An 11,197-nucleotide genomic window follows, 5' to 3' on the forward strand; every position below is an offset into this window, starting at 1 on the left:
GCTTCGAGCCTGCTCTGCTGAGTTGATGTTATCCTCTGTGCTTTTTCTAAATCTCCTTCTGGGCCAGCAGGATGTAGGAAGCAGAGGTGCAGTGCGGAGGATCTGCTTCGTATAACATGTCTGACCGCCATGCAGCTGGGACAGTACGTGTGCTGAGCGTCCACCTGCCTTCCCATGGGTGTGGCTGAGATGGGACCAGAGGTCTGAATGGGGAGGGTGGTAGGGGTGCCTTTGTTTTCTTTCACCCCCAGGTCAGGAGCTCTTAATCTGAGGGGCTTAGGGAACCCAAGGTGCCTGTGGTCTCCCTGAAGTCATGTATAAAATGTGTTTGTGCACAGGTTTTTGTTCAAATAAAATTAAATGCCCTGGATTTACCCCTTCAGAATATTTTTCACTGTTCCTAGTGTGTAGAGATCCTTGTGCATTGCAGCAGAACATAGCTGCAGTTATTTCAACACATTTCCATTGTGAACAGTACGTAGTAAAGTAAGCTTTCAGAATCAAGAGCGACTGGTAGCTGAAAAGGTTTAAAAACATTCTATGAAGTCTCTAGAATCAGGAGTGTTTGACCTGCACTCTACTGGAACATTTTAAGGTCTAATACTTTGTTTTCCACTTGAGAGCAGCTAGGTCAAGTTTTTTTTTCTCCCAGACAAGAAAACCTAACTATATAAAGTCTCTGTGTCTGGCCATGGTCAAAGGACAAACTAGTTTAAGGCTGGTCACAGGCAGACTTTTATCATTACCGGAAATTAAAGTGGCAAAGAGTATTTCAGCCACAAAACCCTAAACGCATTTCATTATTGTATAATCTCGATCTACAGAGAGGGAAAGTCTCTTCCTGTGGTTATTTGTAAATACTTCATACAGATCTATTTAAATGGCTTTGTGCTCTTCTAAAATTACTCTCCCGTGACAATGGCCAGGAGTTAATGCACTTATGCACCAAACTATTTAGGTTCCTGCCCAAGTGTGGTAAACTGGTTAAAAAACAACAACAAACCAAAACAGTGAACTGTTTTTTAAACTGGCTGAAGGTGCCACCTACTGTCCAGTCTGTAGAAATGAGACGGGAATGTAACCTGAGCCTTGTCTACTGAGAGCCACAGGAACTAGGATATGAAGGTGAATTAAACTCACGTCTAATTATACTTTCTAATTATACTCTATTAATAATGAGTTATGTAAATAGTTATATTTATACTCTCTCCCCAACATCCCCAATCTCAGGTTACAGAAAATAAAACATTAGAAAATTATTTTAAATAGTGGCAGATGTAGGAAGCAGTATCAGGCTATCATGTGCTTTCTGTAGATCCAGATTATCCAGTAGCAAAATGCCTTTAGGGTTCTGCATCAAACATGCTCTTTGCCATTTCAACTCTAGTGATGACCAAAGCCCAGAGCCCCCTGAGTAGCGGCTCTTGCTGTGGATCGACTGTATTTACTTTACACTGTGTTGAACAGATGACAGAAAAAGAAAAAGCTCTAAGAAGGAGGAAGATTTCAGGTACGCAAAATTGGTATTTTTAAACATTGATCTGGGAGTTTTGTTTTTAATGGACCAATCCATGATAGAACAGACCCAAACGGGTTTTCAGAATAAAATGTACAATTTCTTTCCCGGAGAGATACTGGCAGCCACGTTAATTAAACATGTGTTTTCTAGGACCCTGGCATAAATTCTCACTTGTTTTAGACAAATAACTGATTTCCAGGCTGGCTTAAACCCAGCGAGTGCTCAAGGAATGCTCTAGTGACTACTGTGCAGCGAGGGTTTCATTATTTGTGCTTCGAGGGTGTTCTGTCTTTAATCCTTAAATAAAGACCCATTCTCTTCCATGTAACTTACTATTTGACTTGACTCTAGGCTGTATGACAAGACATTTCTATGTAATCACATGTAAAGTTGTGCGTGTGTGCGTGTGTTTTTAAATACAAACAGTGTACACTCTTGTTCAAGTTCATCCTGAGTTCCAAGTGCACACACACACACACAAAACTGGATAATTCAGAGTAAAAGTACAATTTCTCGTTCACCCGTATCAAGGTATCCATGGTTCATTTGTATATATTCTTCCAACTTAAAAAAATTTTTTTCAAATATATTTTTATTTACTCACAGATAATATAGTTTCATTTTTACTTGTCTTAAATACTCTGCGTTGCCTCGAACCTTGCTTTTGTCATTTAACAGCATGACTTTGAGGTGTCACCATTTCCTGTTTTGGGGTTTTCCACTGCTATTTGAGAACACTGCAGAAAGCTTACCACAGAACCACATAATACTGCTATAAGCATATACAGGTTCATATTTCATTTAGACTTCACACCTTCATGCTAATAACAATATGCATAATTAAACATTTCTAAGTTTTCAAAGTTAATTTTCTTTAAAGTGAATATAAAGCCCATTCACCAAGCAGTTTCTGTGGTGTCTTGCCTTATTCTACTCTCGTCTTGAATTCCTTAAAACTTTGAGGCGAAAACTTCTTTGTAAACTTTAGGTTAAACTGTAGGCTATCTCTAGCGCATCTAATTCCATTACTGACATCGGTGGTAATAACCGGTTTTCAGATTAATCCTAGTAAAAATATCTAGCACATTAATGACAAAAACAAAGTTATTACAAGACAGTTCATAGCATGAGGCTTTGGAAGTCCACAGGAGCTGGGAGCTGCCTGTCCGTGTGTAGTGGCTGAAGCGTCTCCTCATCTCTCTTCTCCACCATGAAGGGCTGAGAGGGGCTCTGACTCAGCAGGGATGCTGGAAGAGAAGCCCCCCAGACAGTTCAGCTTCCCTACACCTGACTTTTCCCCGCTCGGTCGTGTCCAGACGCTCACATGGGGGCACCTCAGCTGACACACTGAGAATTCAGTCCCATCTGTCTTCTCGCAGCCCCACCAGCACACTGGCTGGATCATGAAGCTCTTTCAGGAGAGTTATAGACTGATGGCCAGGAGAGGACACAGGGGCAGCTCGTCTGCACTGTTTCCAAGCAAGGCGGCAACACTTGTTTTTTTGTTTGGTTCTCTTTTCTGCATGTGTTGAATTTATTCAGCATAATCACAGGGGTGTTGCCATCATGCTGTCACACACACACACAAACACAGATATTGCACCGCATCCATGTGGAGCCCAAGTGCATTCCTTCTGAGGCTTATTTACATGCTTTTACGTGCCACAGCCCATCTTTTAAATAATACATGTTTCAATGCCAGTTGCTGTGTTGACTTTCTCAGCATCATCTGCAGACATCTTCACGACTGCAGCACCCAGAGCAAGCTGTTTTCCTTCTGCCTCAATTGCAACAATCCTATCTGCTGCAGCGGAGCAAAGCTTAGCTCCTGGAGAAGCTAAGCCTAGACACGTGATATCAACTCCTCTGAGTACAAATTTGATGGCTCCTTTATCCACCTGCTGGTGTGGAAAAAGGGTCTTTTTTATCTCTTTTTGTGTGGAATAACCTTGGGATTGGATAAAACGACCCTTCTCTTTTTCTAAATAGAGTAACTCTCCAGTCATTGTAAAGATTTCCATCTGTTCATGGCATCCCACTCTTAACTGGTTCCTTCTTAGGCACGACTGGATGAAGCCGTGGTTCAATGCCTGGGAAAGGTTCTACTTGTTCTTAGTACCCTTAATAGCACGGTTTCCACTGGATGTAGCTGAACACATTTTCTTTTTAATCAAATTTATTGAACATGATTCAAGGTGAAAGGGTGATGATAGGGAAGGGCCGGGAATAGGGGAAAATAGACTTAGCAAGGATCCGGCAGACCCCCTACACCTGGAAGGCCAAAGGGACGGTGGCAGCTGGGGTCGTTACCCGCAAGTGACGCATCTGGCTGCAGTTTTCCGGCTCTAGGGAAATCTCATTCCCTCTGCTCCTTCAACTACTTCCTCCAACTATTCATGTGAGCACTGCGGCAATTTCGGGGGCTGTTGGGTGTTACCAATTCCTCCCCAGGGCTTGTAGCTGAAAGGGAGGAAGATGAGGAGGAAGAAGAGATGAAACACTCATTCTCGTTGCAAGAACAGAATGGAGGGGCGGCACCTGGTCTCCAGAGGGACGGCTGGCCATTTCTGCAGGCTCACAGAGGTCAGAAGAGTGTGGGCTTCAATGCTCAGGGACATCCTCCTGAATTCCACTACCAAGTTAGGGTCCCTCTCACGGCCCTAATCTCCCACGGGCCAGCAGACCTCTGGTGGGTGGCTGACTAACCTCGTCTGGGGCTTGGAGCCTGGCTACTTTAACTAATAAATTGTTGATGAAAATAATCAATAAACAATCTATAGTAGGAATAGAAAAGCATCTTATTTGAGCCAAACTGTGGACTATAGCCTGGAAGACAACCCCTCAGATATCTCTGAGGAACTGTCCCTGGGAAGCATGGTTTTCAGTACAGTTTTATATATTTTCAGAAAAAAAGAACATTAAACAAGTCAGGGATACATTCCTTTAAGGTTTCAGGGAAAAAAACAAAAACAAAACCAAAACAAACAAACAAAGAACAGATCAGCCCATACACAGCAAGTCAGCATGGCCTTGGCACCTGGGAAGTGAGGCTTATTATTGAAGGAGCTTCAGCATTGGCGTCCAAGGAAGGGAGGCATTTCATCTTTATTTTTAACATGGACATTCTTTACTTCCAGTCAATGCACTCTTTTCTTTAATAATTTAAGCAGAAGCACAATGTATGTTTGATAGGCCACACGCAGGCTGTTCTAGTATGTGTAACATTCAAGTTAACTCATGTATAAGCCAGACGACTTCCCCATACCTCAAATATGTGAAAATATCTTTTATCAAAATCCTGGGTCTGGCTAGGGGGTTCAGCTTTCTCTGCTTTCTTTCTACCCAGAAGCTCCTCTGCTGGTTTCGATGGTGACTAGCAATTACTACCTTGTCACCTGTGAGAGTTTGCACACCTGGACCATCACCTATTTCAGACACTATGGGTGCTCCACCTATCCCGTGGAGGGGTCCTTGTTACTGCCAACTGCGGAGCAGTCTAGCTCCCAAATCCCTCTCATCACTGCTTTCCCCCCGTCACAAATCAGTTTCTCTGGAAGGGAATGTTAAGATGGATTTTGGCAAGCAGGGTGCAAATTAGGTGTCAACCACTGTGACAGGGCAGAGAGGGAGCAGGATTGGCCAGATGGCATAGTTGAGCAGGTGTCCGGCCCTGAGGAAGCCTTGGCTCAGCCCATGGGGGCTCTGAAGCATATGTGGCCATCATAGGTGTTGTAAGTGCCCATCTGCACTTGACCATTGGATGTGGCAGCCCTGAGAGGGACCCATGCGTGGGTGAGGCTGCTGAGGGGATCTTGGCTGGAAATTGCCTGTTGATCGCACCCCAGCAGCTGGGCAGTGTGTGTTTTCTGGGCCAGAGGTGTGGGTGGCACATCCATGTGCACCCTGAGTGGTGCCCCATATTTTAGAGATGAGTAAGTGGGGAACATGTTAGAGATATTTGGCTTGTCATCTTCCCCTTGATGCACCACCAAACATGCTACACTACCTGATTCTGGTGGTAAACAGTCATGATGGTTAAATTTCTTTAACTTCACTTTGAATTATTACTCTAAAATAGATTGTTTCCTAATATTTACTATATATTCTGGCAGCAAGTCACACTATTATCAGTAAAATTAGTTTAGGTTCATTGTGGGTTGTTATCCTGAAGTCTATTGAAAAATGAGGATTCTTTTTTCTCACATTGTATAATCTAAGTAGATACACGCTGTTGATGCAGGCACACAGAGGGGTAGATCTGGGGGAATATATTAAACAAGCATGACATTAAACACACTTTAGATAAAGGCATCTTGGGGCCTTGTGCCAAATACCACTAAGAGATGGACGGTTTCGAGTCTTATCTGCACAGAAGGATCCAAAAATAGCCTGAAGCTACTACACAATGAAAGACTATTCTTTAGTTTGTCATAATTCCATCACTGGGCAAGTCTTTGTGAGTCATTTGTTGTTGTTGTTTTTGTAGCTGTTGTTTTTGTTCTCCTTGCAATCTACTGGTGTCACTTGAGAAACAATTTTAAGCTGGGGCAATTTTTCCCCAATCCCCCATCCCCAGAGGACAAGTGGCTACATCCGGAGACATTTTGGCTTGTCACGCCTGAGGAGATGCTAGCAGGTAGCGGCCAAGGGTGCTGCTCAACATCCCAGAACTCACAGGACAGCTCCCACAGCAAAAAGTTATCCAGCTCAGAATGTCTTTAATCCCCAGGTTGAGAAATCTTGCCCTAGAGCAAGAGCAAAGGGCTTAAACCTCACACAATGTGCATTCTGCACTCTTTAAGCAGAGTATTGGACTAAAACCTTTATACAAAAAGTGAATAAGCTTGTTGAGGTCAGTGGCACTGTGACAACTCTTGTTGAAAGTCAACCCCATGTGATACTGTACCTCTCATGAGCTTTCAGTGTAGTTGAGCTTTAACAGCCTGACACAAGACTGGAACAACTTTGGTCCTTCCCACTTGGTCTATGCAAACCTCTAGGAGGAGAAGCTAAAAGGGTCATATTATCAGGGGGAAAAGAACACGCAGATGAAACAAGCTGTGAGAGCTTTAGCGCCCACCACAGGCAGTGAGGTCTCTGGAGCTCAGCTGCAGTCACAAGCTGTGTGAATCAGCTTAGGAGTAGACGCTTGTGCAGTTTAGCCTCCTTGTCCCAAATAAATATTCATGCAATGCCTGCTACATGCTAGACACGGAAATGTCACAGCCCAGTCTCAAGCAGCACCGCTGTAAGCCTGGACACTCAGGACGTGGTATAGGTGCTGTGATAGACACCAGAAGAAGCCTCAGTTGAGGAGAGCACAGAGCACAGACTAGTGACTGCAGAGGCTCTAATTTGTAAACCTTGCAGCTACAAGGGTCCTGCTCACGTGTGAAGCCAAAGAAGTACCTGATGAATGGCTGATATCCTTACACTGAGTTTACCAAGAAAAGCTGCCCGTCTTGGGGTGCTGAGAGACCAGCCCCGTGGAGGACGTGGTAGAGCTGCCGCCACAGCTGCCTGCATAAGGTCTCAACTGCCTGGTCCCACCACCTACACTGGGCCAGCTTCCTCACCTCACCTCTCACTGTCATCTTTTTGGCTGAAGGAAAATACACCTATATTTGACTTTTCTCTGGCATTTCTCATTTGTCTGGTTGGTTAAACAATAACATTGTAAAAATAGTCGGACAATTTTGACCATATTAGTTATTTTGCAGGTGTTTCTACGTTTAGTCCCTGTTTACTCTGCCATCTGGAATACAATGGCAGCTAATAAATTTCCCAGTGACCAATCTTTGCAAATCTGAGTAGAAGTTAGAAACCTCTAAAGCTGTAGTAAATTGAGTGTATGAGAATAGGCTCAATGAAGTTCTGAATATATTTAGTCATGCCAATCTTCTCAGGGGAGTTTTTATCTTATTGTATTTTTGGGCTATATCTTAAACCAATGCACAGGCTGTGCTTAGGTGGCAAGCCTTAGCAACCTCCAATCGGTGCTAGCATGCACACCCGGGGAAAGTCAGAGGTACCTTTAGTTGTCCTGCACATCCGAGCACCTGGCGGGGGGAGACTAACAGCAGGGAAAGTCTCCAGTGACAGCAGGTACCCAGTTATCCCAGCTCTGAAAGGAGGAAGATGGGGCAAGGACAGCACGTTGGCTGCAAGGTGGGTGCTTATGACTGACTGTGGACCCCAGCCTGGCTGATAGCAAGCCTGAGAGCCTCAAGGAAGGGAAAGAAAAGAGAGACAGAAGGGAGGAAAACAGTGGGAGAGGGGTAAATTCACCTTCAGGTGGCAAAACGCAAGTGTCACAGCAGAGATGGGGGAAGAGAGGGGGTCCGGTGGGAGGAGCCGGAGAAGAAATTACTGGAGGACGCTTCCTCCCCCACCCCCCCACTCCAGACGGGGCGCAAGGGGCGGGAGCCGGTGTTTGCATCCACTCCCCTCACTAAGAGTGTGCGCTTCAAGCTGGTCTTGAGAACACACCTCATTCTTCACTGTGATTGCAGGTTAGGTCTTCTCTGCCCGCCTCCCCCTGACCTTTCACTTTTCCCTGAAGTCTTCATTTTTTCAGGCAAACAGTGTGGCTCAGTGGGCAGAGTTGAGCACCCAGGAGGCAAATCCTGACTCACAGGTGTAATATATATTCATATTAATAGCTTATTTATATTTATTAATTTAATTTATTATAATAAAATAATACTACATGAATATATGTACATATAATGTAAATAAAATGTTAAATATGATATACTAATATTATTTTAATATACTAATATTTATTAATATATCAATAATATATGTTCATATTAATCATATATAGGCTGATTTAGTTAGTGACATCCTTGGCAAGAAGAAAATCGAAGATGATAGGAATCAGAAGAACTGAGAACTTTGAAGATCTATGAGAGAACTCCATGCCCACGATGTAAATGGAGCGAAGTACGTGAAGGGCTCCTGGCCAGGGCTGCTCACAGAGATTTTCTAGGCCCCCCGTTTACTGGGTCAAGAGTGAATCAGGGCGCCCCAGATGTCTGGATAAAAGCAGGAGCCTAGGGGCCAGGGCCCAGCTCCCCTGGACAATGCCTGCCCTTCTTTCACCACATTGCAGTGGCCCAGCCCGCTCGCGTATCACCTCCTCACTTACACTCCTGTGAACAAACGTTACCACTTCTCCTACAGAATGAAGTGTGCGTGTTGCAGAAGAATTGGCACCTGCCAAATAGTGACAAACATCTTAAAACTACGGAGAGAGGGAGAATGAGAGATAGATGGACAAATAGTTAAGCATGCCACAGTTTTAGATTATAATGTAAAAATTATGAAAATAGAAAGTAATGTTAAAACTGTATAGCTCTCAGCTTTTATTTTTACCAAAGCTTTAATTAAACAATTTATCAGTCATCTAAATACAGTAGATTCTAAATCATAAAATAGGATTTTAATTTTGAAGTACTGTAGTTTTCTACATTTCCAAAATGTACCTTCAAATCATCCAATGTCTTCATAACCAAAGCAGACGTTTGTTGCATATTCAAAGACCCTGTCAGAATGTTCCCAGGAGGTTAGGGAGAAGTTTCCTGGAACATCGTCTGACCTTCCCCTGTTACCAGAAGAGTGTTTATAAATGGATGTTAGTTTTGAGAGAGCTTGGTGAACTGGTTCAGCTCCTACACATGCAGAAACTGTTTGTTGACCAACATTGTCCAGTAGGTTCAGCTTCCACTTGAATGTGCCCTAAATCCCGAGCCACTAAGCAGATCAAGAACCTCGCTGTCCCATTACGCCCTCTGCTTCCACCCACCAGGGTCATGGGCCCACAGGATGCAGAATGGACTGGACTCTCTAGGCCACTCGTCCCCTCCTACCCTTCCCCATTCACAGGCAAAGAGAAACCAAGCTCCTTGCCCTGATTTAAGGAGGAAGGAGATCCAGCAACAGTGACAGAAGAGGCACATGGGAGGGGCCCCTGCACTCCCAGAGGACCGTGGACTCATCATGTAAGGTTGGGTGGAACATGGTGGCTGGAAGAGACTCAGGACCTGGCACCTATGGGACCTCGCCTGCTGAACAGACTCAGAAACCGTCTGTGGGATATGCTAGCTGAGGAACGGGGGGGCGACTTGGATGGACTGGAGGTAGAGGGGAGGGTTTTCCCTGTTACAAAGCACAGGCTGTGGTCTTTCTGGGCTGGAAATATTGACAGCTCAGCACCTAATGGAGGGTGTTGGTTGGAGGTGTCCTGGTAGTAGAGTTTCTTAGGGAGGTGAGAGGAGATTCTGGGAGGGTGCAAAACACCTCCGATAGCCTTGGACCGCACACCCAGCCTTCTGACCCCAGCGGTAGAAGGTAGCAATTTCTTATATTTAAAGCTGTCCCAGGTCAGGACAGCCGATTTCCCAGGGCCTGAACAGTGAAGAATACAGGTGGGCGTTGCTAACGATGAGCAGTGTCCCTGAGCAGAGGACAGACGAGGGTTCCTGAACAGCCAGAACACAGGCTATTGAGTCAACAAGACAGTCATGAAGGGGGTGAGGCAGACATCATGCTGGAACTCACAGCAATCTTTGTCCTTGAATAAGCCCCCACAGGGGAGTGAAGTGTTGGAAGAGGGAAGGGAAGATGGAGGACTGCAGGGCAGGCACACAGGTGAGCGTGCATGGAACACGTAGCACATCTTAGTTCCTTAGAGGGTTTTTATTGAGAAAATAAGGACAGATCCATGAGGCAGCCCTGAAATATGGACGGTCTAGAGAGTCATTTATTTTTTCCTTGTCAAGATTTACCTCTTCCCGGTGGAAAGAGAAAGAAAAGAAGGAAGGATGAAAAGAATGACAAGAGATGTCCCCAAGTGATCACTGGTTCTCCTCCATAGGGTCCTGGCGGGGACCTCAGCAGAATAAGCCCTCAGGAGACCAGCACTGTACCTCCTGGGGCCCCTGGGTGACTGCAGGTCCCAGGGCACTGCTTTCTTGTCCCAAGCACACAACTTGCCTGGGGGCAGCTGCCCTCTTCACTAGAGTCTCTCCGTGTCCCAAGTTCTTTTTGCTAAAATGTGGGGCACTAATAGTGGGGTCATGGTCAGGTTGGATGAGGTTGGGAGTTCCAAGGAAGGGCAGCATGGCTGGGCTTGTGTCCTCTGGGCCTACTGGCAGCTCCACGTGAGTGGGATAAGTTGGTGTCAGGCAGGGAAGTGGTACTTAATGTTAGTCAACTGTAGACTTTAAATGGTTAATATTGAAAATATATGTTTTACCAAAAAAACCCAAAAAACAAAAAACCCTGGTGGCATGTGAATGTACGTTAAAATCTTATGGCTTAAAAAGAAAAATTCTTAGGCCAAAAGAAGGAGTACATTACTGATACATTCTAAAACATGAGCCTCAAAAGCATAATATTCAGTATAAGAAGCCAAACATAAAGGACACATATTGTATGATTCCAATCACATGAAATACTGAGAATAGGCATATCCATAGAGACAGAAAGCAGATTTGTTGTGGCCACGGCCTGAGCATAGGTGGAATAGAAGAGACTAATGGGGTTGGAGTTTCTTTTTGAGGTGATGAAATGTTCTGGTATTAGTGCTGATGGTTGCACAATTTTGTGAATAGATTATAAATCACTAAATTCTACACTTTGCAAAGGGTGAATTTTATGGTACGTGAATTGTGT

At 44.6% G+C, this 11,197-nt stretch overlaps 1 pseudogene; it reads right to left on the reverse strand.

Moving 5' to 3' along the window:
• Positions 1-3,160: 3,160 nt before the first annotated feature.
• LOC133083689 (malignant T-cell-amplified sequence 1-like) lies at positions 3,161-7,113 on the reverse strand (annotated as a pseudogene).
• Positions 7,114-11,197: the final 4,084 nt, after the last annotated feature.

Source organism: Eubalaena glacialis, unplaced genomic scaffold (assembly GCF_028564815.1).
Source record: "Eubalaena glacialis isolate mEubGla1 unplaced genomic scaffold, mEubGla1.1.hap2.+ XY scaffold_56, whole genome shotgun sequence".
Classification (NCBI taxonomy): domain Eukaryota; kingdom Metazoa; phylum Chordata; class Mammalia; order Artiodactyla; family Balaenidae; genus Eubalaena; species Eubalaena glacialis.